Source organism: Lemur catta, chromosome 17, assembly GCF_020740605.2.
Source record: "Lemur catta isolate mLemCat1 chromosome 17, mLemCat1.pri, whole genome shotgun sequence".
In the NCBI taxonomy this organism is placed as follows: Eukaryota; Metazoa; Chordata; class Mammalia; order Primates; family Lemuridae; genus Lemur; species Lemur catta.
Genome location: NC_059144.1, coordinates 29491323 through 29504569, shown reverse-complemented (window position 1 = coordinate 29504569; position 13247 = coordinate 29491323). Strand labels below are relative to the sequence as shown.

Sequence of the window (13247 nt, the reverse complement as noted above, 5' to 3'; positions counted from 1 at the left end):
TTTGATCGCATTTGATCAGCAATTGATGCAGATCCTAAACTGGACATAATGCAGTCCCGAAACCATTCACTATTGCTGATGCAGTAACATTCATTAAAGCTGAAATGGATGAGTTAAAACCAGAAACTGTAAATGCCTGCTGGAAGAACTTATGGAGTGGAGTTGTGAATGATTTTAAAGGCTTCTGGGGATCGATCGAGAAGTTAGGAAAATCATTCACACAGCAAAAGAAGTCGGTAGAAAAGGATTTGCCAACATCCTTGATGAAGAAATGGAAGAACACATTGAAGGCTGTTGAAAAGTGTTAAATGAGGAATTGGAAACATTTGTTGAGTCATCTACAGAGGAAAAGGAAGAGGAAGAAGAAATTAGAGCAGATACAGTAATGTGGACATTACTGAAATTTGCCAAAGTGTTTTTGAATTGCACAGAAATTAAAGGACAAAACTATGGAATACGATCCATGGATGGAACACAGTATTTAAATCACCCATATAATCAATGAAGGATTACAGCCTATGCAACAACACTTTGGTGACTTAAAAAGAGACCACAACTTCTAATTACAATGTTCTTCCAAAAAGTTTCAGCAGAAAAAAACTTTCAACCATGGAGGACCCCCCCAACCATCAATGTCATCATGGCTTGATGATCCAGGATCATCTGAAGCAGATGATCCTCCTTCGACACATCCTCAGGTCAAGAGCAGCCTAACGCTACATCACAATGCCTACATCCTTCACCTCCCCTCATCTCAGCAAGTATGCATCTCATCATCTCACGTCATCACAAGAAGGATAGTACAGTATTTTGAGAGAGGCCAGGTGTAGTGGCTCACGCCTGTAATCCTAGCACTGTGGGAGGATCACTAGAGGTCAGGAGTTCAACACCAGCCTGAGCAAGAGATCCTGTCCCTACTAAAAAAAAAAATAAAAAAGTACAAAAAAAAAGATAAAATAAAAAAAATTAGCCAGGCGAAGTCAAATAATTAATTTAAGAAAAAATTAAAAAAGTTTTTCAGAGACCACATTCATATAACTTTTATTATGATATATGGTTATAATTGTTCTATTTTGTTATTAGTTTTGTTGTTAATCTCTTATTGTGCCTAAGTTTTAAATTAACTTTTATCATAGGTATGTACATATAGGAAAAAACATGGTATACAAGAGTTCAGTACCATCCACAGTTTCAGGCATCCACGGGGGCATTGAAATGTATCCCCTGTGGATAAGGGGGAACCACTGTGCTTTCCCCTGTTATTAATGGTCTTTCTTTCTTTACTTTAAGCATAGTATTTGATCCTTTTGTAGTTCAGAAGCCTGAGGATTAGATTTTCATACGCCTGTGTGAGCTGTGCCTCCCTCAAACCTTATTACGATGTCAGCACATTGCCCATCTAACACGAAAAAAATAAATAAACCAACCCAGTATTTGTTTACCATGTTTTCTTCATCATGAGAAAGGAACAGTCTCAGCAGAAAGAAACCATCACTAATTCCAGCTGGAAAGTTAGCTGCATGTCTGAAAAGGGAAGGGTTCAATCCTAGAGCCCCCCACCCATGAGATACTACACAGTATATAATTCAAGGGCAACAAGAACATTTGATGAGAAGGGGAAATGTTCATGATATAGCAAATGTAAAAAGGTTTTAAGACAATAAAGTTTGACCTAGATTTTATAAAATAAAATGTCATTTATCTTATGTAAATAAATAAAAATGTATTTGTGGTAAGGTGTGTATCACGTGCAGGATGTGTGTGTGAGAAATACAGAGACATAAAACTAGGGGAAAAATGTCTGCGAGGGTATATCCCAAATTAATTTCAGTGGTTATCTGGGTAACGTGACTATAGGTGATTTGCATTTTCCTCCATGGCCTACTCAACATGCATTCAGTCAGTTATTTAACATGCCAGGCCTGGTGCCAGGCACTGGGGACACAAAGGGGAATGTCACATAGACCCTTTCCTCCTAGTTTGGCGTGATCCAAACACAGAGACATACCATGTTAGCACAGCAAGTTAAAACAGAGAGGAGCCCAGAAGGGGTGGGAAGCTCTCTGGAGGAGATTATCCCCACGTGAGGGTCAGGCCAGCCATGGTTGGCGAAAAGCATGAACTCAGGAAGAACCACTGGGACGATCACAAGTGGCGTGGGGTGTCAGGAATTTAAAGTGAGTGTCAAGGATTGATCACATAATGAGTAGCTGGGGAAGGACAAACCCTGTGGTCGCAGCTGGATGGCTGCGGAGCTCTCCCTCCTTACCCAGCTCTGGGAAGGATAGACAGCAAGGCCTGGCTGCTGTCAGCAACTTGGACGCAAAAACTCTCTAGCTGATACAAAACTCTCTGGGCACCCCAAAGGTGGCTTATTGGATTCAGTGTTTGGACATTTCTTGTTTAAAACTAGGTGTTCTCTTTCCCTCCTGGAGTCATCTGTGGAGGGCTCTCTGCAGTGCATCCAGCCCTGCCTACCTCTCTATAAAATAACTGTGGGCCTGGGGAGATCCTGGACCCTCTGCTTCATAGGTTGCTGTCACCAATAAATCTTATTATAGCTGGCACCAGGTCTCATGAGTGCCACTGGCCACCATACAACATGCAAAGGAGCTACATGGTCAGATCTGCATCTGACAGCTGGATTCACAGACAGGTGAATTTGTATGGCATAAGCCTGGTGACAGGCAATCTCATGAACAACAAGAATTCTTCACTCACCTGCAGTGGTCCAGGTGAGAAAGGAAGAGCAAATGAACTAGGTTAGGGCCCCATAGGTCAAGAGTACATTAAGAGAGATTAAGAATATATTCAGGAACTAAAATGAGAGTAGAACTTAATAACTGAGGCCAGGTGTGGTGGTTCATGCCTGTAATCCTAGCACTCTGGGAGGCTGAGGCGGGAGGATCGCTTGAAACCAGCCTGAGCAAGAGCGAGACCCCGTCTCTACTTAAAAATAGAAAGAAATTATATGGACAACTAAAAATATATAGAAAAAATTAGCCGGGCATGGTGGCGCATGCCTGTAGTCCCAGCTACTTGGGAGGCTGAGGCAAAAGGATTGCTTAAGCCCAGGAGTTTGAGGTTGCTGTGAGCAAGGCTGACGCCATGGCACTCTAGCTAGGGCAAAAGAGCAAGACTCTGTCTCCAAAAAAATAAATAAATAACTGAGTGGAGAAAGATGTTAAAGAAGAGCTGAGAATCGATGAGAAGAGACAGTTTTAGTGACTAGGCAGTGTTATTAACTGAGTTAGAGAAGACAGCAGAAGGAATAGATTTAGGAGGAGGCAATACTCCAAATCATGGAAACCTATGCAGCTGCTAAAATGACAGTCAGAACTTAAAAGATCTTAAAGACACATGTGTGAATGAAAGAAGTAATTTCAGAATCACACGAGCAGTATACGAATAAGAGTAGTTCCCCATTTGCTGAATGCTTGTTAGATGCCAGGTATTGTGTTAAGAGCCTCATCTGCAATAACTCTATGAAGCCTGTTATTACCCTCATTTACAGTCAGATCCAGACACAGAGAGAAGTCAAGTAACTCATCTAGAAGGTCGCCAAGCTAGGATGAACACAGCTTGAAGTCCTTCCGGCCTCCTGGGTCTGCACAGCTTCAATGCTGCGACCTAAGCTACCACCTGATTAGGCAAAGGTAGGGGATATATAAAAACAAAACAACAGTAAGGTCTGGCAAAATCCTTCTTGTTTGAGGACACCCAGTCACATGCTGTTGTGTGCATTCACTCAGGCAGAGAGTGAGCCAAGGTATCAGCTGATTGCTCGTTAAAGGAGTGGAGTGACCAAGTTTCCCAAAGAAGCAAGAACATCCTGTCTTTTCACATGTTCCATATTAGCCAACCAAGCCAGAAGTTTCAGCAAACTCCTCTGTAACAGGCACTTTTGGTTCTCCCTTCTCCTTTCATGTTACCTAACACTCTGCTCTGGAGGCTTCCAGAAAGGAACAAACAGGTCAATGAATGATATTGGCATATCCTGCCTCCTTGCAAAGGTGCCTTGAAACCAACCATCAACTGAGATGTTTTTAGTGCTGTGAAATGAAAGGAATTCTTTTTGAAAACAAATAGCACATTGACGTGATATCTCTCTTTTCTTTGTTTTTAGAATCACTTACATCAAATGCCAAATGCATTCCAGACTGGGCACTGGACCAAAAAAATGATGAGGGGAAAAAAAAAAAAAAAAACGCTTACTGAAAATAAGTCTTTGTGCATATAAAATGCATTATTTGGGACTCAATGAATTTGTAGAGAAGAAAGCAAGCAATGGGGGCAGATGAAACCCTTCTTATGGTCTGAAACACCCTGGGCTAGCAAGTAGAATGCAATCATTATCTTTTGCCCCATTATCCTTTCTGGTTCAACTTCCTTCCCAGAAGTGCTTCTTTTCCTCTCTTAAAAGTGCTTTAATTACACACTTTAAATACTCTTTTTCAACACTGGAGAGTCTAGGCTGCCCTGGGATTGTAGGCACAAGAAGTCTCTAAGTACAGTACATAAAAACCCACTTACCAGGAGGCAGCCAATTCTCTATGACTCTGCAGATTCTTACAGACCTACAAATACAAGTCAATCAAGGTCCACATAACAAGTGATTTAACTTTAGCTACTTTTCTTCAATTAAGGCTCTTCCCTCCCAATATTTTACATGAAAAATTTCAAACATAAAGAAAAGTGGAAAAAAATTACACAGTGAACATCCTATAGCTCCCACCAAGACTCCCCAATTAACACATTACTACAATCAGCTTCATCACATAACTACCCATCTACCCAACTCTCTATTCATTGCTCAATCTTATTTTTAAAATATATATATTTCCATTTAAAACCTAATAAAATGAAGGCTTCTGAGCTGGGGTGTGAGATGATCACTTTGCTTTTTTTTTTTTTTTTTTTGAGACAGAGTCTCGCTTTGTTGCCTGGGCTAGAGTGAGTGCTGTGGCGTCAGCCTAGCTCACAGCAACCTCAAACTCCTGGGCTTAAGCGATCCTACTGCCTCAGCCTCCCGGGTAGCTGGGACAACAGGCATGCGCCACCATGTCCAGCTAATTTTTTGTATATATATATATATATTTTAGTTGGCCAGATAATTTCTTTCTATTTTTAGTAGAGACAGGGTCTCACTCTTGCTCAGGCTGGTCTCCAACTCCTGAGCTCAAACAATCCACCCGCCTCGGCCTCCCAGAGTGCTAGGATTACAGGCATGAGCCACCGCACCCGGCCCACTTTGCATTTTTAAACACTCACTCTCTTAACTGAGGGAAGCATAAATTGGAGGACCCAGTGTGTCTCTAGAGTTAAACAGCACAAAGTTTGAGCCCCTGCTGTCACTTTTTAGCTGTGTCACCTTGGGCAAGCCACTTACCCTCAGTTTCCTTGTCTATAAAAATGGCTTAATGATAATATACTTACCTCATAGGGTTGTCATAAGAATGATATAAAATTAATGCATGTATGATATTTAGTATAGTATCTATAGTTTCAATAAGTGAAACAGTAATAATTAAAAAAGAAATTGCAGGCTCCTATCTTCCCAGCCTGCCTCTAGTCCATTTGCACCTCTGTTTCCTACCCAGTAGTCATCTTGCTTCTCTCATCCTTATCCAGTATATTCTATGGTCCATAATTTTGTTAACGTCCTAAACTCCCCTCCTCTGCCCATTTTGTCTTTTCTTCACACCCCTTTGTCAAAACCCCAGCCTAGATGAACCTGCTGGCCTCCCCACCCTCCACGTGAGATTGACCAAACAGGGCAAGTTGGCTCTGCTCTAGATCTGCGGTCCCAGACCAGGCTGCGCATCACTGCCTGAGCTCCATGAACCTGGTCCCTGGGGCCACAAAGGTTGGGGACCACTGCGGATGAATGAGCACCAACCTGGATCCAGCCAGCTGGCCAAGTGGATACTGAGATGTTTATCTCATAACTGCCTCTCCCCCCCTTGGCCTGAAGTTTCAGCGAACACCTCTGTAACAGGCACCTTTGGTTCTTGATTCTCCCTTCGTATTACCTAACCCTCTGCTCTGGAGGCTTCCAGAAGGGAACAACATGTTTTCTCTACTCTTCTTCAACTCAGACCCTCCCCCAACACTCACACACCTTGCTCCTCTTTTTCAGTAGATCATCTCTGTTCTTAACAGACAAAGGAAACAGAAACCAGCAAGGAGGAACATCCTCAACTCCCCTATCAAATACAACAAAGGCTCCCACAGGGGCACACCTTCACCTCTCCTTAAAACAGAGATGCTGTCCTGCCCTTGGCAAAGGCCAACCTCCCTGCCACACACACCCTGTGGACCTTTCCAGATGCCTTCAGCAAGGACAATCGCTCTCTTTTATTCCACTGGCCCCCTCACTTAGGCTTTCAGCATACCCAAATCTCTCCCATTTTCAATAAAAACATAGTGTGTAAGAGAATGTTCTTCTTTGAAAATGCCACTGAAATATTTAATCGTAAGGGTATATGATGTCTGTGATATACTCTCACATGGTTACACACACACACACATGCACACACACACAGAAAGAAAGAGGAAGTTGTCAAGAAAGAAAACAAAAATCTTTGACACCTCCTCTTCCCACAGCCAGTCTCCTCTCCTCTCCACAAACTTCTCAGAAGAGTCTACAATTGGCTCATTTCCTCAATTCCACCAATTCAATCACTCCACTCCAGAACTTCCAGAAACTCCTTCTTCTAACACTCCTTTTCTTTTCAAGATGTCACTCTCCTGATTGTCCTCCCACCTCTTTTCCTATTTCTATCTCCATCTCCAGCTGGACTTCCTTGAGACTTGGCTCAAAGCTTGCTCCTTTCCTTTCCTCCTCTGAGACATTAATTACTACCCAGAAATTTCTCTCTAGCCCACATCACCCAACCTCAGGCCCCGTGCTTTCCCTGCTTCAAGCACAATGGCTTTTCTCCAGGTTCTCCAGTAAGCCCCGCTTCCTCCCGCTGCACTGGTCCTTCCCTCTACTGGGGCGCATCTCCCTCTCCTGGATAACTCTTCTATCAAATGGAAGAGGAGGGAACACTTCTCAATTCACTATGTGTCCTGTGTCACCCTGACATCAAAACCTGATAAACGCATCACAAGAAACCAAATCCAGCAACATATAAAAAAGATTACTCTCCATGACTAAGGGGAACTATCCCAGGAATTCAAAATGGTTTTAACATCTGAAAATCAATCAATGTAATACACTATATTAGTAGAATAAAGGATAAAAACCACAACACACACAGAAGTTTTTGACAAAGTCAAATACCTTTTCATGATCAAAAGATTCAGCAAACTAGGAATAAAAGGGAACTTCCTCAACATGATAAAGGACATTTTTGAAAAACACGGCCAGCCTGGTCAACATAGCAAGACCCGCTTGCTACAAAAAATAAAAAAATTATTAGCTGGGAGTAGTGGTGCTTCCCTGTAGTCTCAGCTACTTGGGAGGCTGAGGCAGGTGGATTGCTTGAGCCCAGGAGTTGGAGGCTGCAACAAGCTATGATGATGCCACTGCACTCCAGCCTGAGCAACAGAGCAAGATTTCATCTTTAAAAAAAAGAAAAACCCATAGCTAACATCGTACTTCACGGTAAAAGAATAAATGCTTTACCCCCTATGAGCAGGAACAAGAGAAGGATGTCTGTTCTCATCACTTCTACTCAACATTGTACTGGAAGCTTTAGCCAGGACAATTAGGCAAAGAAAATCAAATAAAAAGCATCCAGATTGGAAAGAGAGCAATAAAACTATCTCTATTCGCAGAAGACATGATCTTATGTACAGAAAATCCTAAGGAATCCACTTAAGAAACTAGCAGAACTAGTAAACAAGTTAAACAAAGTAGTAGGATACAAGATCAATATAGAAACATCATTTGTAATTATGTACCATAGCAATAAGCGATCCAAAAAATAAAATTAAAAACACAATTCCATTTATAATAGCATTAAAACATTAGGATACACTAAATGAAAGAAGTGTAAGACATGTACACTGATGATTTTAAAAGTGTTGAGATCTAAAGGAATAGAAAAACATCCCATGTTCATGGATCAGAAGACTTAATATTTTAAGATGGCAATATTCTCCAAATTGACCTAAAGATCATTGCCATTTTTATCAATATCCCAAATGGCTTATTTTACAGACATTGACAAAACTATTCCAAAAACTCATATGGAAATATAAAGGACCCACAATAGCCAAAACAGTTTTGGAAAAGAAAAACAAAGTTGGAGGACTCATATTTTCTGATTTCAAAACTTACTACAAAACTATAGTAATCAACACTGGGTAGTACAGGAGTTCCGTGGTGAGCAGGCCTACACAAACCTACCCCTAAAGTCTGAGGAAGTGGAGATGCCAGAGGAAGAGGTTGATGTATCCAGTTTCTCAGAAGAAACATTCAGCAGAATCCACATTCTGGGCAGTGCCGGATGAGATGGTGGATTCCCCACCCTACTACCCCACCAGACCCAGGACTTACAGACCTTAGGGAAGGATATGTAGGATAATTGAAGTCTACATTTCAGGGAAAGGCAAGAATGCTGACTGAATCTGCCAGAAGGTAGGACTTATAGTCAAGGCTGTATTGACCTAAGGGCCGGCTTTAGGTAATAGTAGATAAAGTCGAAATCTTAGAGGTATTCCTGGAAACAGGGGTTAATCATAAATCCAACATGGCGGATTAGCATCCAACAGGCATAAGGATAGATATATAGATCAATGGACTATGATAGCAAGTCTAAAAGTAAAATTTTATATTTATGGTCAATTGATTTTCCACAAGGTGCCAAGACAGTTCAGTGGGAAAAGGGCAGTCTTTTCAACACTGGGACAACTGGATATCCACATATAAATAAGTAAAATGACACAGGCACTTTGAAAAATAGTTTGGCAGTTCCTCAAAAGGTTAAACATAGAGTTACACTTTGACCTGGCAATTCCACTCCTAGGTGTATGCTAAAGAGAAATAAAAATATATGTAAATAGCATTCATTCATCAGGTGTTGGGCAGGAGGAAGAGGAGAGGAGGGTATGGGTAAATTCACACCTAATGGGTGTGGTACACACTGGGGATGGGCACATTTGTAGCTATGACTCAAATGGTGCAAAGGCAATATATATAACCTCAACGTTTGTACCCCCATAATATTTTGAAATTTAAAAAAAGTGTCCACACAATAACTTTACACAAATGTTGATAGCAGCTTTATTCATAATAGCCAAAAAGTGAAAGTAATAAAAATATCCATCAACTAATCCATAGATAAATAAAATATGGTATATGCAAACAACAGAATATTTTTTTCTTTCTTTCTTTTTTTTTTTTTTTTTTGAGACATAGTCTCACTCTGTCTCCTGGGCTAGAGTGCCATGGCGTCAGCCTAGCTCACAACAACCTCAAACTCCTGGGCTCAAGCGATCCTCCTGCCTCGGCCTCCCAAGTAGCTGGGACTACAGGCATGCACCACCCAGCTAATTTTTCTAGTTTTAGTAAAGATGGGGTCTCGCTCAGGCTGCTCTCAAACTCCTGACCTCAAGTGATCCTCCCACCTCTGGCCTCCCAGAGTGCAAGGATTATAGGCCTGAGCCACTGCAACTAGCCAATAGAATAGTTTTCAACAATAAAGGAATGTGGTTCTGACACATGATGCAACAAGGACAAGCTCTGAGAACATCATCCATAGTGAAAGAAGCTAGTCACAAAAACTTTGAAAATATACTTAATGAAAGAAATCAGTCACATATTGTATGATTTCATTCATAGCAAATGTGCAAATTGGTATATCTATAGGGACAGGAAGTAGACTAGTAATCGCTTAGGATTGGGGGATCGTGGTGAATGGAGACTGCTACCCGGTGCAGGGTTTTTCTTTGGGGAGATGAAAATATTGTAAAATTAGATTGTGGTGATGAATGCACAATTCTGTGAACATACCAAAAAAAAAACACCCACATAATTTTACCCTTTAAATAAGGAGATTTTATGGTATGTGAACACGAATTCTCAAAGAAGGTTGTTTTTAAAAAAAGAAGAACGAAGCTCATGCAGACCCACTGCCTGCAAATTCCGGAGATTCCCCAAAGCAGAGGCTGCAGAGGCCGCGAGTTGCGGCGGAGGGGGTGAGGGACCAGCGGGAAATGGTAACGTGCAGGGAGAAGCCGCCATAACTTCCCAAAGGTGAGAGAACGATTGGACACATCACTGCGACCCCCGCCCCCGCCCCCGTCCCCGTCCCCGTCCCCTCCTCCAAGTCACTCCTGAGTCGACGCAGAAAACTGACGAGAAAATCCGCCACCCCCAGTTAACACTCACCTTCCAGAAGCAGCAAGAGGCCGGAACCGGAAGCGCAGGTGCCATCTTTCTTTTGGGAAAAGCGAGGTTTGAAAGAAAAATCACCGGAACCATCCTTGATGTGGGCAGGCAAGGAACATGGAAGGCAGCTGCGGCCATCTTTACTGAGGGCATTTGCCTACCCAATGAAGCTTGTCGCACATGCTACTTTGGGCAATTTCTACAGGAGGCTTATCGACATAAAGGAAACGGAAAAAACATTTTTAAATTTTGTAAATGTATTAGTTTGCTTTTTAGCTTTCCATTGGCCAAACACATAAAAATTTAAATGTCTACATTAAAATACATTAAAAGTAGAAAGAAATTAACAGAGCATGAAAATATTTTAATATATTAGCGCATGCAAGTAGATACACAACTGCCAGAATTTCAGGACCACAGAAAAGAAACTGTCAAAAGACAAACATACTGCAGATTTAGATTAAAGATCTAATTGGTTTTTATGTGCAGTTCTAGAATTGGGTAACACCTCATTCTCATAAAAATAGGATGAGTGTTCCTGTGAGCTAAGCAGAAATGCTTGGCTTTATAGGCAAAAAAGTGCTGAAGAAAGCAGAAAGAGACAGCGAAAAGCAGATTGATCTTTTCAAAGTTACTTTCCTTATGGGGTTAGAACAGAGGAAACTTCCCTATTATACTTAGGTTGACTGGAATCTCTCGTTTTTTTGAAAACTGGCTCATTTCAAAGTTGCTTGATTACACAGCACTTAGCACAAGTGACTCCATTCTGCTTTAGTCTGGTCTGCTGAGGGTAGTGCAGGAAGCCAATCCAAAACAATGGCCTCCCATAAACTTTGTTTAAAAAGACTGAGGGCTATTTTCTCATTTCACCATTCTTCTTGAAAGAGTAGTATATGCTTATAGCTTCCTACAGATGCCTATGTTGGGATAAGACCCCACAGATTAGGAACCCTGCACTTAAGATGAATATTTTAAATTTAAATAACACTACTTGGGGTTTGGCCAACTTCATGCCAGATCCTGTGAACTTAAGACACCTTGGGAGATGTAGTGGCCTTTAAAGGAAAATTTAAGGACACAATTAGAAATAAAACTAACTTTTCTTCACCTTCAGGCATCCTAACACAGCAACTGTAAATTTCATTTTCTCTACCAGCTTTATGCATAGTTATCAAAGTGTATGATTCTGATTTTCACTTTTTTTAGTGATGAGCAATCAAACTGAATCACTTTTTAAAATTTACTATATCTCATAAAAACAGCTTTCCAAAAGTAACATAATAGATTGTGATTACAGAAAACCTGGAATGACATTATTTACTTACTTGTTAAGAAAAAAACAGAAAATTACAAACTCACATTCAATTATCTGAATGAAAAAGAAATTATTTGAATGAAATTAATTATCTGGATTAGTATGCAGCCATTAAAAATGATAAAAGATTTAGGAAAAGAAAATCTTGGATCATTCATTGCATTTCCAGTTCTCATGTGTCTTTAGTGTCTTTGATCTCACTTTCTCAGTCTTTTTTTGTATCTTGGCATTTACATCTTTGAAGAGCATAGGATAGTTATTTTGTAGAGTGTCCGTCAATTTGAGTTTGACCCTTCCCCCTGGTTCTCAATAGTTTTGAACATTGTTGATCACTCTCTCCCTCCCGAAAGCTCTTGTCTCTGGGTTTCCCTAATACCATCCTCTCCTGGTTTTCCTTTTTCCTCTCTGAAAACTCCATCTAAATCTCCTTTACACTCTTCTGTCTCTTCAGTGTGGGCCTCTCTCAGGGTTGTCTTGAATCTTCTCTTCTCTTGTTACCTTTTCTATGCAGATGATTCCCAACCTTCTCAACCCATATTCATCCTGACATTGAAGTCAACAGATCCTCCAGCCACCTTAAACACAACCTGCCCCCAAAGAAAACCCAGCATTTCCCCCACCTCTTGATCCACCTGCCCCTATGCCACTGTCCTCTGTCTGTTGCAGTGAGTTGGCCTATTTAGTTGCTAAAGCCAGAAACCTCTTCTCTTCCTTTGTCAGCACCTCCCATATGCTGTCCTGTTGATTCTTCCTTTTAAATCTCTCCTATCTCTTGCTTCTCTCCATCCTCACTGACATGGGAGTACAGCCCACCATTATCTGCCACCTGGATGACAACAGCTTCACCATTGTCTACCCACCTCCCCCACAGCCTGAGTTATCTTTTTAAAATGAAATTTTGATCACACCACTCCCCTGCCCTCAGGCTGAAGCTCAAACTTCTTTTTTCCACCCCACTGATTATGCAGAGCAACAAACTTCTTAAGGTTTAGAGGATCCCTACCCTTATCTCCCATCACTGTCCCCAACTCTCCACCTATGCTCTATCTTCTTTTCCTTAAATACTACATGATTGTCCTCTCTCACCTTTCAGATCCCTCCCTCCCCCCACACACACAACAATTTCCTCCCTTAGGAACACTCTTCTCTCTTCTTTGGTTCTTTCTCATCCTTCAGATCTCAGTTTTAGAGAATTGTTCCTCCTGGAACCTTCTCTGACTTATCTAATAGGAGTTAGTTGCCCCTCCCAGGAATGTTCACTTTACACTATTTACCCTGATTACTTCAAATTCCTTTGCCCTTTCTGTTTTCCCCCACAAAACTGTGTCTCCGGGGCAAGGACCATGTTTATATTTTTCATGCTATATTCCAGAACCCAGCTCAATGGCTCACATCCAAGTGTCCAGAAAACACTAATTTTTTTTTTTTTTTTTTGAGACAGAGTCTCTCTCTGTCGCCCTGGGTAGAGTGTGATGGCATCATCTTAGCTCACTGCAATAGAAGTTTTAATTAAAGAAAAATATTGAACCAGAGCACATTGAACTAATAAATTATTTTTTTAATTATTAAAATAGATACAGCAGACAGCCC

The 13247-nt window shown here is 41.2% G+C and overlaps 1 protein-coding gene and 1 non-coding gene across 8 annotated transcripts in view; one reads left to right on the top strand and one right to left on the bottom strand.

The window, feature by feature from the left end:
• SHLD1 (shieldin complex subunit 1) overlaps window positions 1-10482 on the bottom strand; it is a 70995-nt gene extending 60513 nt beyond the window's left edge. For 6 of the 7 annotated variants that reach the window (XR_006729422.1, XM_045528276.1, XM_045528282.1 and 3 more), the window contains exon 1: window positions 10343-10482. The gene's annotated coding sequence lies outside the window, so the exon portion shown is untranslated. Of the gene's footprint in view, window positions 1-4533; window positions 4574-10342 lie in introns of those variants that run through there. The other variant, XM_045528277.1, reaches the window with a different exon arrangement.
• Window positions 1302-1405, top strand: LOC123622973. The gene has a single exon (XR_006729705.1). It is a non-coding gene; the product is annotated as a small nucleolar RNA U13 (small nucleolar RNA).
• Window positions 10483-13247: the final 2765 nt, after the last annotated feature.